Genomic DNA, 16,358 nt, shown 5'->3' with positions numbered 1-16,358 from the left:
TAAGATGTCTTTTGTAAACTGTCTTTACCAAATTGTTATCATTGTTTTTAAGTCATTCGACTTATTGAGTTTGTAGTATTTTACATATTCCAAAAACAATTATTTTATTGGATATATGTACAGCAAATATTTTCTCCCTCCCAATCTGTGGCTTGCTTTTCTATGATATTAAGTGTGTTTTTTAAAGTAGTTAATTTTAACTACAATTTACTGGTTTTTATTTTTTGTTTCATGTTTTTGCATCCTATCTAAATAAGGTATCATTAGGAGTCTGAAAATATAATACAAGTGAGAGAAAATATTTCCCAATGTGTGACTCATATTTTGAATATATTGAGGACTTCTCTGAACCACTAACAAAAAGATATCTCAATAGAATATGAAGAAATTTTTTAGGAGATAACCAAATGGCCAATGCACATTTGAAGAGATGCTCAGCTTTTCTTGTCATCAAGAAAATGTAAATTGAAATCACAATCAAGTACCACTACATATTTAGCAAAATGTCTAACCTGAAAACAAAATCAAAAAAACAAAAACAGAACTAGGGTATGGAGCAATTGAAACACTTATACATTGTACATGAACTGTAAATCGCTAAAATGCCTTTAGAAAACCTTTTGCCAGCATGTACTAAAGCTGAACACATACAGACTGTGTAATCCAACAATACCTTTCCCATGTAAATACTGGATGGAAATGAACGCATATGTTCACCAACGATGAGTAAAATGTGCGTAGTAGCACTCTTCAAAATAGCTTAAACTGTTAACTACCCAAATTTCCAAACAATACTCCAATATAGAAAAAATGTCCTAGAATCACTCAGTTGAGTATCACATGGTAGTGAGAATAAACAATTCACACATGCATAAATATTACAAATGTAACAGTGAGTGAAAGAGGCCAGACACAATGTAAATTCTATGTCGCTATTTACATTAGAACAAAACCAGAGAAACTAACTTTCACTGTTAGAAATCAGGATAGTTATTAACCTTGATATGTGGGTGGTGCTGGCTACGTGATGCTAAGTTTGCAAAAACATAGCCAGAGGTGTAATTATAATATTTAAATTTAGTTGTGTTTATATTTTTCAATAAAAATTAAAAGTAACTTAAAATATTTATTTCTATAAAAACAAAAAATACACGTGAATATAAGGATCCTGGAACATGCCCCACTGTGTGGTTGGCTGCACTAATTTTAATCTTCTGTGTTTAAATTTGATGACAATTTAAATTGGATGACTCTTTGTTCTAGCAATTCTGACCCTAGTAATTTAGTAAAAGAACACAGTCAATGAATTATGCTAAAATATATATATTTCTTACAATATTGTTTGGAATAGAAAAAAAAACTAAATCTAAACAAAGCTGGAAACAATACAACCACCCAAACTTTCTTTGGAAAAATCATTGATTTCATAAATTATGTTATAGCCATACATTAATATTCTCTGCAGTCATTTATAATCTATTTAAAAAGTTAAACAGATGTCACCCTACGCACCAATGACTGATAAAACAACTTGTCAAAAAAACCACAAAATTATATTTTATTTTAATACACATTCATAGAATCATAGACATTTCTTGAAAGAATATGTGAATGTCTCTTTGGATAGCATAGGTAGAGAAGGAAATTTTAATTATGTATACTTCTAATATAAATACCTGGATGTCTTTTACACAAGTTTTTGATAAATAATACATTTTAAAAAACAAAATATATAGATGAGAAAATTATTTAAAGCACAAGTGACAAAAAGATCAGTACTCACTTGAGCCTAGTGGTGAATCTTTAGCTTCACTTAGAAAATAAGCCTGATAAATTTAGATATGTTGCAGCTTTCCACAAAACTTTCAGGAATAACGTAAGAAAAAAATAGTCTTACAACATATAAAGGACTATGAAGTACAAAGTTATGTCAGTGGACCAAATGTAGTTTAATCATTTTTATTTCAAATGTATTATAAAGCTCATAAATGAGCTTTCGTCTTCCAAAGCTAAACATTCATTCTTCATAGCTTCAGAATTTGACAAGCAATTCAAGACCATACTTTCCAAATCTAGTTTTTGTTGCCATTTTTCAGACCTCTCAGATCTCGCATTAAGCCACTCCATTTTAAATTTACAGTTTTAGATAACTATTATACATGTGTTGATAACTTTTCTGAAAACAGTCTACCAAATATAAAGAATGGCTTTTAATATCAACAGTTGGGGAAGAAAAATTAAATACCTATCAAGAAATTATTTATCAATTTTAAAACATAAAAGAACCAGTGATCTTCTCTGTCACAAAAGAGAACATGTAAACTTAATTTAAATTATTTTTATAGTCTTTAGTGATATTTTATTTCTGACACAGGCCTTCAATGCTGCTTAAAGTTCTTTTCCACACAGTAATCATCATGATTTACTGAGTAAAAATCGCAGGTATTAACATGGTCCTTAAAACATGCTATACTAGGCCGGGCGCGGTGGCTCAAGCCTGTAATCCCAGCACTTTGGGAGGCCGAGGCGGGCGGATCACAAGGTCAGGAGATCGGGACCACAGTGAAACCCCGTCTCTACTAAAAATACAAAAAATTAGCCGGGCGCGGTGGCGGGCGCCTGTAGTCCTAGCTACTCAGGAGGCTGAGGCAGGAGAATGGCGTGAACCCAGGAGGCGGAGCTTGCAGTGAGCCGAGATCGCGCCACTGCACTCCAGCCTGGGCAACAGCGTGAGACTCCGTCCCAAAAAAAAAAAAAAAAAAAAAAAAAACATGCTATACTAAAAAGGAATGGATTACTTTTGAGGAAAGAATTGCCCCCCTGGTAATTTCCCTCAAATGCTCGTTTAGAATAAAAATAGTTAATGGAAATATTTTTAAGCTGACTTGGGGCATACTGCTCACTGAACAAAAAAGGAGATCAAAACTTTCTTTCCTTTTTCAGAGAATTTCTAATTTCTGTTTCCCTGTGCTACCAGCCATGTTATATAGAGGTTTTTATTTGGCTTAGAGACTGAATTTATGCCTTTCATAGACATAACAGGTATGAATATTTTTGTAAGCATTCTGGAGTATGTACAACATTAATGAATTAAATGTAATAGGCCGGATTGAAGTGAAGGGATTTATTTGTTAAAGTGAAGTTAGTTAGATAAGCTACCCACTGGAATATAGACCAAGTCATTAAAGGTCTAACATTTGAATTTTTGTACTTTAGTTTTCTCTTTCCATTGATAAGTGTATACTTCAAATTACGTCTCTAGCCTATGACTTGAGTCTATTGAATTCCTAGACATTTAAAACAAATTCCATAAGGTTTCTGAATTCAGACACAGGCACTCCAGTAGCCTGTCTACAAGAGCTCACCTGTTAGTACAATCTCAACTACTAGAATGACATTGGTTGTTCTATAATTCCTGCTAAAATCATCGCAATTTATGCATCATCAGGTATCCTATTACACTCTCAAGAAGAACTGACAATTTTAAGGAAATAAGTGTATCTCCATGTGTGTTACATAATATTGTCTTTAAGCTATTTCTTCTTGCCACTATCCACAATGGGAAAATTACCAAATTAAACCCATTTTAGGGATGGCAGCTTGTAGCATAGCAAGAAGTTGGGGGTTTTGAATTCTATTGCCACTTCTCATTGTGTCTTGTTTCTTAAAATTATTAATAATCGTTTGCTCTTATAAGAGGTGGTTTTAATGTGAATAGCAAATTTTGATATATCGTGACTAGGGTTTAGGAATGTTTATCATTTAGAAGAATGTGCTATAAATAATATTAATGAGCAGGGCACATGTACACTGTGCATATGTACAATTTTATCTTTGAATATATGTTACTGGATTAGCTCTCTCCTCCTGTGTAATGGCACCATGCATAGAGTCAATCAAATCCTTGTAAAGTTTTCTATGAACTTTGAAAACACAAATAATGTGTAAAGAAAGTTTATATAATTAAGAAATCAAATATATTGAATTTTATCATTGAAAGGTGAAACTTAACATGTATGAACAAATACCAATAAAATAATATCATCTTTACAAAAAAGACTGAATACAATGAAACCTTTGGGTCTAACTACCAGTGTATAGGAAATGTGGAAAACAGAGGGGTAGATTAATCCCATGAGCAGTCAAACAACATACCATGCAGTTTTCTACACTAAAAGCGAGTTGGATTTTTAAATAAACCAATAAAATAAAAAACAAAATAAAAGCAAAATATTGGGGGACTACAAAGCAAAGAAGTTTTGAGGGATATGGCACTAAATATAATACTTGTACTTTGTTTAGGTCTTTACCTGAACAATAAACTATAATAATATAGGTTTATAAAAATAGTTGAGTACATAAAATATTAAAAAGAAAAAATAAAAGGAAAAAGACTTTCTGTAATTATGAAGGTGACTGTACAAGATTAAAAAGAACTAAATGGTTTATGAACAAATTCAATTAAGAATTCTTTTTTAGATCTTGTAAAATAAAAGAAAATAAAAGCTATGGAAGACTTTCTGGCATTCTTGGAACAGTTGACAAAATTTGAAAATGGACAGTATATTAGTTTTTGCAAAATTATTGTTAATTTTCTCAAATGTGATAATGGAAATATAGTTATGGAAGAATATGTTATTTTTCTTAGCAATGGTCCGAAATGTTCACTAGTTACTTTCAAATTGTTCAAATGTATACCCAAAATAGTGACTTTTATTTATTTATCTTTTCAATATTAACATTCTGCGATTTATTTGCTTATATCCAGACTTCTATTTGTTATTATTTTTTTTAATTTTAAGTTTTATTTTAGATACAGGGGTACATACACAGGTTTTTTATATAAGTATATTGTGTGACGCTGAGATTTGGAATATGATTGATCTGGTCACCTAGGTAGTGAGAATAGTACTCACTATCCCCAATAATTACTTTTTCAACCCTTGGCCCCTCACCGTCCTCCCACTAGCATCTTTGTTCCCATTTTTATCAGAGAAGTTTGAACATGGACTTGGTATTAGAGATATTGAGAAATTATTGTCAATTTTGTTAGACACAATGGCATTTTAGAAAACCAGCACCCCAAATTCACAGTAGATCAGAGTGCTGATAAAAACCAAAAGAGGTTAATGAATTATCGGAATAAATAAACTCTACTCTCAGTAGCCGCAGAGAATATGAGTGGCACTCTGTCTGTCTACGTACGCACACACACAGACACACAGACAAACACACACACGGCAAATTCTCAATTTAGATTACAACATGCCAGTTCAAAAATTAAAAAAACTGAGCCAAGAGATGCTGTGTTACACTGATGAAAAAATACATCATAAAGATAAATCTTCCCTGTATACGGAAAGAAACTATAAAAACAAAAAAATCACTCAGAGCACTTTCTTAAATTTATCTTATTTTTAATTTTTTTCTTGATGTCAGTAAACAAGATCTATCTTTCAGTGAGAGCAACAAATAAGCCCCAGCTATTTTTCTAATGATTTGTTAAAATTCTGTATTAGTCTGGACAGACCCTGGGCATTCTTTGACCAGGTACGTAGTGAAATATTCAAGAATATTGGGGTCTCTAAAATCAAAATCAAAGGAAAAATTAACTTGGAGAAATCCAAATCTCATGAACGATAATACAGGATAAAGAAGGAGAAATATTTTATAGGTGCTTTCAATTATCCTGCCAGAGAATGGATGCCTCTTTTCCTACCAGATTACTGTCATATCATCCCCATATTACTTTTTCAAGCTGGGCTATCAAGCTTGCTTCCATATTTCTGTAGTGAAACCATAATTCTTGAGGATGTTAATAACCGCTACGATGCCACAATCCAAAGGTCATATTTCTGGTAACATTTTACATGACTACGTAACAATCTTCAAACCTGTTGCTTACATTCTACTATCTTTAAATGTTTTTCATATCTTGGGTAATGCTATATCACACTGTGACTCCCATATTCATATCTTTAGGTTTAACTTGGGCAGACTTAAATATATTTCATATCATGTTACCTTGGATTTATGATAGTTATGCTAAATTTATATTCCAAAATCTTCAATTACTTGCCCTCCAAAGTTCCCTTGCTTTTTTTTTATTTGCGTTTTCTTTTTTTAATTTGCATTTAAAATTTTTTTTTATTTTTATTTTATTTTTTGTTATACTTTAAGTTCTAGGGTACATGTGCACAATGTGCAGGTTTGTTACATATGTATACATGTGCCATGTTGGTGTGCTGCACCCATCAACTCGTCAGCACCCATCAACATGTCATTTACAACAGGTATTACCCTCAATGCCACCCTATCCCCCTCCCCTTTCCCCATAATAGGCCCTGGTGTGTGATGTTCCCCTTCCTGTGTCCTAGTGATCCTATTGATCAATTCCCACCTATGAGTGACAACATGTGGTGTTTGGTTTTCCGTTTTTGAGATAGTCGGCTGAGAATGATGGTTTCCAGCTGCATCTATGACCCTACAAAGGACACAAACTCATCCTTTTTTATAGCTGCATAGTATTCAATGGTGTGTATGTGCCACACTTTCTTAACCCAGTCTGTCACTGATGGACATTTGGGTTGATTCCAAGTCTTTGCTATTGTGAATAGTGCCGCAATAAACATGTATGTGCATGTGTCTTTATAGCAGCATGATTTATAATCCTTTGGGTATATACCCAGTAATGGGATGGCTGGGTCAAATGCTATTTCTAGTTCTAGATCCTTGAGGAATTGCCATACTGTTTTCCATAATGGTTGAACTAGTTTACAATCCCACCAACAGTGTAAAAGTGTTCCTATTTCTCCACATCCTCTCCAGCACCTGTTGTTTCCTGATATTTTAATGATTGCCATTCTAACTGGTGTGAGATGGTATCTCATTGTGGTTTTGATTTACATTTCTCTGATGGCGAGTGATTAGCATTTTTACATGTGTCTGTTGGCTGCATGAATGTCTTCTTTTGCGAAGTGTCTGTTCATATCTTTTGCCCACTTTTCGATGGGGTTGTTCGTTTTTATCTTGTAAATTTGATTGAGCTCTTTTTAGGTTCTGGATATTATTCCTTTCTCAGATGAGTAGATTGGAAAAATTTTCTCCCATTCTGTAGGTTGCCTGTTCACTCTGATGGTAGTTTCTTTTGCTGTGCAGAAGCTTTTTAGTTTAATTAGATCCCATCTCTGTTTTGGTATCAGTACCATGCTGTTTTGTTTACTGTAGCCTTGTAGTATAGTTTGAAGTTGGGTAGCATGATGCCTCCAGCTTTGTTCTTTTGACTTAGGATTGTCTTGGCAATGCAGGGTCTTTTTTGGTTCCATATGAAATTTAAAGCAGTTTTTTTCCTATTCTGTGAAGAAAGTCATTGGTAGCTTAAGGGGGGTGGCATTGAATCTATAAATTACCTTGGGCAGTATGGCCATTTTCACAATATTGATTCTTCCCATCCATGAACATGGTATGTTCTACCATTTGTTTGTGTCATCTTTTATTTCACTAAGCAGTGGTTTATAATTCTCCTTGAAGAGGTCCTTTACATTCCTTGTAAGTTGGATTCCTAGGTATTTTATTCTCTTTGAAGCTATTGTGAATGGGAGTTCATTCATGATTGGCTCTCTGTTTGTCTGTTACTGGTGTATAAGAATGCTTGTGATTTTTACACATTGATACTGTATCCTGAGACTTTGCTGAAGTTGCTTATCAGCTTAAGGAGATTTTGGGCTGAGACGATGGGGTTTTCTAAATATACAATCATGTCATCTGCAAACAGGGACAATTTGACTTCTTCTTTTCCTAACTGAATACACTTGATTTCTTTCTCTTGCCTGATTGCCCTAGCCAGAACTTCCAACACTATGTTGAATAGGAGTGGTGAGAGAGGGCATCCCTGTCTTGTGCCAGTTTTCAAAGGGAATTTTTCCAGTTTTTGCCCATTCAGTATGATATTGGTTGTGGGTTTGTCTTAAATAGCTCTTATTATTTTGAGAATGCTCCATCAATACCAAAGGTATTGAGAGTTTTTAACATGAAGGGCTGTTGAATTTTGTCAAAGGCCTTCTCTGCATCTATTGAGATAATCATGTGGTTTTTGTCTTTGGTTCTGTTTATATGCTGGATTACATTTATTAATTTGCATATGTTGAACCAGCCTTGCGTTCCAGGGATGAAACCCACTTGATCATGGTAGTTAAGCTTTTTGATGTGTTGCTGGATTGGGTTTGCCAGTATTTTATTGAGGATTTTTGCATCGATGTTCATCAGGGATATTGGTCTAAAATTCTCTTTTTTTGTCGTGTCTCTGCCAGGCTTTGGTATCAAGATGATGTTGGTCTCATAAAATGAGTTAGGGAGGATTCCTTCTTTTTCTATTGTGTGGAATAGTTTCAGAAGGAATGGTACCAGCTCCTCCTTGTACCTCTGGTAGAATTCGGCTGTGAATGCATCTGGTCCTGAACTTTTCTTCGTTGGTAGGCTATTATTTACTGCCTCAATTTCAGAGCCTGCTCTTGGTCTATTCAGGGATTCAACTTCTTCCTGGTTTAGTCTTGGGAGAGTGTAAGTGTCCCGGAAATTATCCATTTCTTCTAGGTTTTTCTAGTTTATTTGCCTAGTGGTGTTTATAGTATTCTCTGATGATAGTTTGTATTTCTGTGGGGTCGGTGGTGATATCTCCTTTATCATTTTTTATTGCGTCTATTTGATTCTTCTCTCTTTTCTTCTTTATTACTCTTGCTAGCGGTCTATCAATTTTGTTGATTTTTTCAAAAAAGCAGCTCCTGGATTCATTGATTTTTTGGAGGGTTTTTTTTTGTGTGTTTCTATCTCCTTCAGTTCCGCTCTGATCTTAGTTATTTCTTGCCTTCTGCTAGCTTTTGAATGTGTTTGCTCTTGCTTCTCTAGTTCTTTTAATTGTGATGTTAGGGTGTCAATTTTAGATCTTTCCAGCTTTCTCTTGTGGGCATTTAGTGCCATAAATCTCCCTCTACACACTGCTTTAAATGTGTCCCAGAGATTCTGGTACGTTGTATCTTTGTTCTCATTGGTTTCAAAGAACCTCTTTATTTCTACCTTCATTTCGTTACGTACCCAGTAGCCATTCAGGAGCAGGTTGTTCAGTTTCCATGTAGTTGAGCGGTTTTGATTGAGTTTCTTAGTCCTGAGTTCCAGTTTGATTGCACTGTGGTCTTAGAGACAGTTTATTATAATTTCTGTTCTTGTACATTTGCTGAGGAGTGCTTTACTTCCAACTATGTGGTCAATTTTGGAATAAGTGCGATGTGGTGCTGAGAAGAATGTATATTCTGTTGATTTGGGGTGGAGAACTCTGTAGATGTCTATTAGGTCCACTTGGTACAGAGTTGCGCTCAATTCCTGGATATCCTTGTTAACTTTCTGTCTTGTTGATCTGCCTCATGTTGACAGTGGGGTGTTGAAGTCTCCCTTTATTATTGTATGGGAGTTGCAGTAATTGTTGTTTGGTGTTTTATAAAGTTTGTTCTTGAAGAAAGAATACAATTATTTGTGACAGGAGGATTAGTTTGATACAAATCTTGATATGAGTCCTGTTACCGTCTTGCAATCTATTATCTTCAAGCAATCGGAGCAATTTCTTAGAACGAAAATCAGAGTGTATTAGCTTCCTATCTTTAACCTTCTGAAGGCTTTCTTTACACTTGAAATTAGATGAAACTCATTACCATTTCCAAAGGACTTTCCATATGCTGGGGTCTAATTACCATCCTGGTACTTTCTCATCCCACTTTCCTACTCTCACTCACAATTTTTGTATATTTCTCAATCACCCAAGCTTGTTTTTCTCCTAGAGCTTCTGCATTTCCTATTCTTTTTGCATGAAATTCTTTAGTGCAATATTGTTTGAAGATTAGCTCTTCCTCATCTTTCCAGTCATGGTTCCAAAGACCTGGCTGATCACATTAAGGTAACATTCTCCACCTGTCACTCTCTAGCATATTTCCGTATTTTATTTTCTTTGTAGCAATTATAATTTGGAAATTACGTTGTGTTTATTAATGAATTTATTATTCATCAGTGAGAGTGGAGAACTTTACTCTTTTCTCTAGTGTGTTTTTAATCCCAGTAGACTACCTGGCACCAAACAGGTGTTCAAGAAACATTTGCAAAATGAATGAATAATGAGCTCCTCGAACAGATCATAACAAGAAATAAACCCTGAGTTTAAGGATATATAGGACATTATATATAACATCTAGGATCCGATCAACTCTCTGTAAGTTGTTTGCATTGGGTCAAATGGTTTAATCTTTGATGAGCTTATTATTTTTGGCTATTTAAAAAAAGAATGAAAATTAGAACACTTAAAATTTCCTTTCCAGTTTAAAAAATTTTTGATTTATTTTGAAATAACTGAATTTTAACATAAACATTTATAATGTAATCATATTCATTAAAAAAATCAGTGTATTTGCTCTTTTGGAGTTTTATTAATGTGATTATTTTTCACAAGGGAATTACATTCTCATCTCAATTGTCTTTAACACCTTTAACAACTTTTTAATTATACATAAGCACATTGTTATGTACAATAAACAATGTTTTGGGCAAAGATCAAAATCAAAATTAAAACTTTAATATGAATCTCATAGAGAAGAACATAGGTAATATTAAACTTTCCTACGTAGTTTCTTCTCTGGCTATTGAACTGGCTGTAATTTTACATGAATAATGGAATATACTAAAATTGGTCCATAATCCTTTCATTAGAGTAGTTATGAGATGAAAAGACAAAATCTAGGAAAAGTTAAAAAAACACTTCAACAATAAAAAGATAAAGTTTTTCCCTGAACTTATACTGTCTCTGATGTTGTGAATATTAGATCATACTTTTAAATCCATTGATAGTTTGTAAGTCAGCTCATTTTTGATAAGTTCTGGCAATGCTGCTATAAATATAAAAAGGTCTATGAATTTTCGTAATTAAATTACAGAATCCTCTGGTACATCTGAAGTGTCAGCCTCACAGCTAAACTGGATGTTTCTTTAGCATTTGAGGTACCTGCCACGTTTTGTAATGTAGATTATGTGTAAATGTCTTCTTCTGTAGAAAAGTATGTAAAACTATCTTGGCAATTTGGCTTCTAGCTATATTATAAAAGAATAAGAGTCTCCTTTTTTAACCATTAAAATAGTGATAACATTCAAACTTGCTTCTTCAAATTTTACCATTCAATTATAAAAGATAGTATTTTTATAGCAATAATATATTTTTAATGAATTAAAAATTAAAATATATTTTAATGAATTAAAAATATTACATGAATAGTAAAATTAAATGATTAATTTCCATTAAAAGTCGTATATGTCTGTAAAAGATTATTAACCAATGTTTATATGTTTCAAGTTACATGATAATTAGAAATTTATGCAAAAGTTAAATGCAAATAATTTGTTAATTTAGTGGCAAATCACTATTTTACCATGATCATTTCAAACACATTGGAAACACACTGCCATATTTTATGTTCTTTAGATCTCTTATTTTTAAATTAAAAATATATTTATTATTTCTTATTACTACAAAAAGTTCACTAAATCAAATTAGAAAAAAATCAGGTATAAATCAGAAAATAAAAGTTTTTTGTAGTCCTAATCTCCAGGGAAAATTTTTTTTTTAACATTTAGAATGTATCCTTTGAAAACTTTTTCACAGATTACAGACATAACATTCTTCAAGAGGATGACTATTAGTTGCTGCAATTTTCAAGTGAAATCACACGCTGATGTGAGAAATTCACCCAAGATTCCTTTAAATGGTAGTGGAATAAGAAGTGTCAAGACCAGTGTTCATCAGCTGGTAAGTAATGGTGTTATTGCTGTAGCAACAAAGAGAATTCTGGGTTGTAAAAGAGAAGCAAGGCATGAAGTGAGTGAATGAGTCGTAATTTTTACCCAGGCAAATGTAGTTTTTAAAAGGTATTATTGAAATTTTACTAATTGTCTTACTAAACTCCTAGACAAATTACATGATTTCAAGATATGTATGTGTGTGTAATTTTATATATGTGTGATTTTTTTAAGGCTAAAATGAAACAATAACTTGTCTGGCAGATTAGATTTCCTTGGAGGTGGACTTTCATAAATAGCCAAAAATGTTTGTTAGTAAAGAGTATAACTAGGCTTTGAAACAACTCCTCTAAAATCAAAATGAAGAACAAAAGCTTCCTTCATTTCAGCAAGTAATCTTCAATCATTCTCATGCATTTGTGTGCTTTTTAAAAAAATATTGAGGATGAAACGGAAGCACGGTTCATGTATGACAGGTAAGTTCAGATCTTACCTGTCACACGCCTAGTCTATGAATCCAAAAGGATTTTTTCATTAGTGGCTTGTAGACTAAATTAATGTGAATTAATTTAACAAAATAAATGATAACATTGGAAACCAATAAATAAACATAGACACAGAACTTTTTACTTTATTTTTGCATGCCTCACTTACGATTTTAAATGAGTGAACCTTCCCCATGGCATCCATGTGATGAAAGGAGAGACAATTCAAGGCATTAAGGCAATCTTAGAGAAGAATTCTTCACCATTTTCTACCTTTTTTTCTCAGTTCTTTCAAAAACTACTCGACCTATTTCTGACATTTTAAACTTATGGTATTGAAGATACATAAAACGCCTACTCCGTTTACTCTCCTCTGCAAGTATGAAAATGAAAATCAGGCTATTTCCATAATCAACATTGTTTATTTCTTATGAAATATTTCAAATGCAAATGGTAGTAAGGCTTCTATTAAAACAAAAACAATTTTACCCTCAGCAATAAAAAAAGAACTCAACGTTAACAAGGTGTTGGATCTCTTGAGTATCTCTCCTCTTCTCTCCACCAGAGGTAAAGACTATATTGAATTTGGTATTTTTAAAATTCCCATGTGTTCATTGATATGAACTTAAGTAATATATGGTGTATTTTGCCCTTCAACTTCTATTTACATGTGTCACACTATATATATGTTTCTGCAAATTTTTTTCTGTTTGCTAAATATACTAGTGAGATCCATTCGGTTCCCGTCTACTTTATTCGGGATTGACGGAATAGTGTATTCCATTATACGTGCACCCCACAATTCATTTGTTCTTCTGCTCATAGTTACCTCATTTGCATGACTTTTTATTTATTGAGAAATGCAATCATCAAAACAATAAACTACAATGTAAATGATCCATATTAATCGCTGAACCCTTCTGGCTTGTGGGTATGTTTTTCCCTCTGCTTCATCTCTATGTGTTAGAGTTGTTTCAAATCTGGGAGGTGAACAAAATCACCTGGAGATCTTCTTAAAAATAATTTCAAATAATCAGACTCTACTCTAGACCTTCTGAATCAGTTTCCCAGACTGTGGTCCATGAAACTGTATGAAAATAAAATAAAACAAAAATGTACAAATAGAAGTAGGCATAGTGGCTAATGCCTGTAATCCCAGCATTTTAGAAAGCCAGGGCTGGAGGATCACCTGGGCCCAGGAGTTCAAGGCTGCCGTAAGTTATGACAGTGCCACTGCACTCCAGCCTGGGCAATAGAGCAAGACTCTGTCTCGAATTTTGAAAAAGCTTAGATAATCCTTATATGCAGATATACTTGAAACTATTAAAAGGAAAGGCTACATTTCTTTTAACTTTTAAAATGAAATGTAGAAACAGAAAAGCACACGTATCATAAGTACGCAATTCAATTAAGAAGATAAATTTTTCATATTATATACTTCCAAAGGCCAACTGAAAATTATTTTTCCCAGCTTCTAATTTTAACAAAGTCATAGAAAATGAGAAATAGCTTGAGACATGAGAAAAATAAAATTAAACATGACAAAGAGATAGTAAATCATTATCAACTTGTCCAGTTTTTTTGTAACTGAATTTATATCAATAAAAACATCCTCATACTTTTAAAGGCATAGAATTACACAATTTTAATAACTTGAGCCCAAAAGTCGGTAATAAAACCAAAGAATTAGCAACTCCATAGAGATTACATTTCATAACTGGAATTGGTAACCTATGGATGCAGGCAACAGAGGATAGTTAAATGAATGATCACATAAAATGAAGTCACTGAACACTCAAACAGCTATTGCATGTTAACCATAATTTGTATCAGCTCTCATTCTTTGACCTTGGGATGATTTTCTCCTGCATAATAATGAGGTTATGTTTCTTGTGTTGACATCATTTAAAGTAGTGAATACAGTAGACTGCAACTGGATTTGAATCTAGAGTTTTTTTCCACACAGTCATCTAGCTTTAAGAAATACTTTAAAATGTTGAATGTGAAACAGCTCTGACCATTGTAAACATAAAATATACAAAGAATTATTTTACTAGTTTGATCGTCCATATTTTAGAGATAGTTATTATGTCCCATTTTTTATTTATGTATGTTCACTTAACTCCCTTTAAATGTCTCTACCACAGCTCTTGTTACTTTACTATCATTTTTGGGTAATATTTTTACTTCGCTGGGGCTTTAACGATTTTAATGCCAAAAAGTTCATGTAGATACTAATGCAATTAAATATATCACAGCATTGTATGTTCTTACAAATAATGCAGTAATTTGTTATGACATTTTGGGAGACATACAAGGTCATCTTGCTTAATTTGATAAAGTGAAAGTTGTCTTATATCATCATAATTAAATGTTGCTTAAAGTTCTAAATATGTGACATTGCAATAGTAATGATGCAAGGTATAAATAAATGATTACATAAATATGTGTGTGTTTTATTAACAATAAAAACTGATTTTATGCACAAATCATCTTCTGGCCTCTAAATTTAATTCTGCCACCAAACATCTGTCCAATATCCAGACCTATGAGTTTTTGTGGAGTTCCCAATAACAATGCCTAAGGCAACAAAAAAGTTGTTTCTTCAAAGATGTGCAGTTTTGAATAATTTCTAAACTGCTTTTTTTCCTTAAGCTGCTAAAAGTGAGAAATATTTTCTTGGGTATAAAATGATGACTCACAGTGTGTTATCATTGAAACATACTAGAGTAGAAATAGAACACAAATGGGAATAAATTCACACAGACAAAATGTGCTCTCTTCAGGTCTCTCATGTTCTAGTAATCTGAAGTTATCTGCTGGATCAATAAATTCATGCTGGATCAACTCTTCCTTTTTTTCTGAATTTGTTTAGCCTGATATGGGTCAGCATCCAAGACTTCTTATTCTGTCTGGTTCCTTTTAGGAGTAGAAAATATTGTTTGAACAGAAAAATCCCCTAAAGATTTTTTAGTATATTCTGTAGACTTAAACATTGTTGAATGAGGAGCAGAATTGGACAGTATAAAGCTATAACCAATTTGTTGTAATTTCAGGCAGAGGAGTGTAAATATATAGTATGAAAGTTACATGTTCACAGCCCACACTGGACTGTTGTAAGCTTACAAATGGACTGTTATAAGCTTTGAAATTATATTACATATTGAACATAAAAATCTCATGTATCAAGTCTTATTCCTGGCTAATTCCACATGTCATCACAAGAACTCTGCTCATTATAGACGCTCAGACTTCTAGAGTAATAGAGTCCTCGCCATGTTGTGATATTACCATCCTACTATGAGGCTTTAGGGTTTGCAGAGGCAAAAGGAAAAAAAATGGAGAATCGAGCACTGGTAACTAAAAGTATTTCTTGAAAAATGCCACATACAATTCTACCCATATTTTAGGGACCAGGAATTGTCATATGCCCATACCTATACTCAAAGGAACAGAGAAAATAATTCTCCAGATACCTGAAAGTAAAGGAAAGCCAAGTATTGTGACTTGATAAGTCCTACCATAACTTTTGAACAGATACATTTACTTCATTGTCTTTTCATGGCAGGCAGAAATTTGGGGGTTATGATATTAACTTTGGATTTTTTTCATTTACAGACAAGAATCTGCTTTTCAATAAATGAAGAAGTAACACTTACTGTCTGAGACTGAATGAAGCAGGATGATAGTGTCAGTAAGATTTGTTGGACCAAGTACAGGCTTTGAATTATATAAATATCTTGGATCACACACATTTTTGTCTTATTGGCCTTTTGGCTAATTCAAAAAAATTCCTAAAGCTAAACTTCCAAGTTGGTAAAACATGGTAAGAGAACCTCTTTTGTGAGTTGTTCTGTTGTTCTGAGAATTAGAGATTTTCTTTAGAAAATAGAATACAGTGGATAGCACAGAATGTTTTAAAATGAAAGTACAGCCATCCCCTGGTATCCATGGTGGACCGGTATCAAGAAACCCTGCAAATAGCAAACCCTATGTATGCTGAAGTCCCTTATATAAATTGGCATAGTATTTGCATACAGCCTAGTT

This window comes from Macaca mulatta, chromosome 2 (genome assembly GCF_049350105.2).
Source record: "Macaca mulatta isolate MMU2019108-1 chromosome 2, T2T-MMU8v2.0, whole genome shotgun sequence".
Classification (NCBI taxonomy): domain Eukaryota; kingdom Metazoa; phylum Chordata; class Mammalia; order Primates; family Cercopithecidae; genus Macaca; species Macaca mulatta.
Note: the sequence above shows the minus strand (reverse complement) of the source record.